The following is a 2,837-nucleotide window of genomic DNA, read 5'->3' as shown; positions in this document are numbered from 1 at the left end:
TCTTCCCTCTTCTACACTGTATATGATCAAGCGAAATCCACGTCAAGGAGATCCGTACGCCGATATTCTGAATAATTCAAAACAAGAAATTGCAAGAGAGTATTTTGAACCTATGAAGATACAATAAAGTTCCTCAGTGCAGTATGAGCATGGATGTAAAAAAAAAAGAAATTACATCCATGGTAAGAGTAAGTACCAAGTTTTACTTGGGCGGGAGGGGGGAGGGGGAGGGGGTGTCAGGGGGCGCTGTAGAATTGACCTGAGCTAAGGCTGCATTAACAAACACTCGGAGGGGTGAGAATCAAACAAAAGTTTTTAGTTTTTTCAAACGCTTCCCTTTCAAAAACCCCTTCTGATTTGCTATAGGCCTAATGTTGAAATCCCCTCGAAATCAAACTTGCCTGATTTTGAAATGAACATTATGTTTCTCTGCGGCGCTGTTTTGACATATTTTCTCTTGCAGGAAAACTTCATCTTGTAAACCAGAAAAACAGCGATAACATAAAAAGGTTTGGAAACAGGGTGACTCCCGGAGCTCCCCTCACCTGTCAGAAAACTGGACATAAATAACACAATTGTATAGAAGGGACATATGCTGTACCTTTTGGCCAATTTTTCGATGCGTTTTGTTCTGTATATCAACTGCATTCATGGCAAAATACTCTGTATATGCGTAAAGAACATAATCATTATTGTTGATGACAATTAAATTCTAGTCCGGGCTTGAATTCCAATTTAATTAATGTTTCTGTCGACACATAGAACAATTAGGCTTGAGCAGTTCCATGTGATCTGGGTTGATGCCTGTGGGTGTGACAAAGTACCTGTATGTTTGTGAATATGTTCTTAGTAGTAATTACACAACAGAGAATGTGGTTTTTTTCCATACATTTTATTTTTGTGACTTTTTATTTAAGAGACAACACAACCCATATTTCACATCAATCAGAGAAAGTTTCTTTTCGAGTCCCTCCCCTTTGATCCCAAATCCTTTCAAATGCCCCTAACATACCCTTGATATTATCTAATCCCCGTCGATTCTCCCGCCCCCTCTCCGAAGTTGTTTGTGAATGAAGCCCTAAGATATTTGATGATCCCTCTGCAACACAAAATATGCCCTCCCTGATCATGTCTACTACTCTGTATAAATGGGGAAACCTTTCCTTCAACACTAATAATAAGATTAACACGATTGGAACTAATTTGGGATAATTGGATTAACATATTTTTCAAATTTCTCAAAAGTGTTAGATGCCATATAGCTGAATGTTGTAATATTACAAAGTACTCATAAAAACAAGTGTGTAACGTAAAAAGAAAAGCAGATGAGCTTACATTTTTGCAGGTTAAAACGACCTTATTTCACCATCCAATTATCCCAAATTAGTTCCAATCGTGTTGATTGCTTCAGTTGCTTTACATTCAACTTTTCATCCAACTTTTCATCAAGGGGATGAACCACTTCATTGTTGAGGGGTGTCCTGGAAGATTGACTTTCGAGTATTATTTTTTTTTCTTTCTACCTCACTCGGTATTATTTTTTCAACTGTGCCAATTCTGGCAACTTTTTTGTAGATTTTGTTTTTTGCGCTCGCGCATTCCAGCTAAAATGCCAATATTCCTCATCCTTTTTTGTGACATGTAACTACAGATAAACATCATATGCTTCGGAATGCTGGAAAGTTGGAAAGAGAATATATGCAACCTGTATTTCAGCAAGATTACTGACGGAGGACTAAAAGAATTCATCGAGGACTCAATTTATAAATCACAACCACCGTTATGTGATTATGCTTGTTCTAGGCACAGGGAACTCTGACTGAATAACTGTAACAAGTAAAAAAGATAGAAAAATACAAAAATAGAAAAAAATGTTAAAAAAGAAAAGAATAGGCAGAATAATACAAACACAATAAAAACAAACAAGTAAACAAGCAAACAAACAAACGACTGATGGATAAATTGTGAGACTTCAATTGAACCGACTAGATTCACCTGCAGTGGCTATGGCTTGGTCCTCTTCTCGGGTTTGTCGTACTCAGCAGGGGGAATGTAAACCGTTGCAAAATACAGTTATAGGTGACTTCGCGGCACAATTACAATAAAGTGATACAATATAATATCGTCAGAAACACTCGGCAAATCTTTTACAATCATGGAAAGTGAATCTTTAAAAATACATTGATACCTTCTGGATGTCTTCCATATGTTGATTTCTTACAACCAGCCTTAAATGAACTGAACCCATCAATGTGTCTAGGTTCAAATCCAGGGCATGACCATTCATTTTGGAATGCAGCTTCTATTTGAATATAACACTGTTAACAGGGATATCCAGGTAACATTCTTCTTTTTGTAGAACAAGACCTAGGAAGTACATTTTCAAGACAGAACAAAAATGTTGGCGAATACATCAAGAGTTATCATAAATATTATGGGGCTTTAATAATTTTTCATTACTGCCATAGATTATGAACTAGAAAATGAATTTGACAAGTTACTTGACAACACGATATAAAGGGCAAACAAGTCCCAGCGAGACAGAAGCGGAGTCAAAAGAATAAAGGCTGCTGCTTGATTCATGACACGTATAGTATCATGAGAATCCAATATTTTATCTTGAATATAGCGAGTCACCTATAATGCAGCAATTTAACACGGGGAAAAGAAGAAAAACACACACACAAGACGGCTCATGAGTTGACATAGTGGACTATAGCGCTCGTATTACAATAAGGCATGAAAGATGTCGAAAAGAGGTAATAAAAACCGCTACTGATGAATGACTTGGCATGTTGACGTTACCGGTGTATAAACAAAATACCAACTTGACTTTT

The sequence above is a fragment of the Ptychodera flava genome, chromosome 20, assembly GCF_041260155.1.
Source record: "Ptychodera flava strain L36383 chromosome 20, AS_Pfla_20210202, whole genome shotgun sequence".
In the NCBI taxonomy this organism is placed as follows: Eukaryota; Metazoa; Hemichordata; class Enteropneusta; family Ptychoderidae; genus Ptychodera; species Ptychodera flava.
This window is presented reverse-complemented; position numbering follows the sequence as displayed.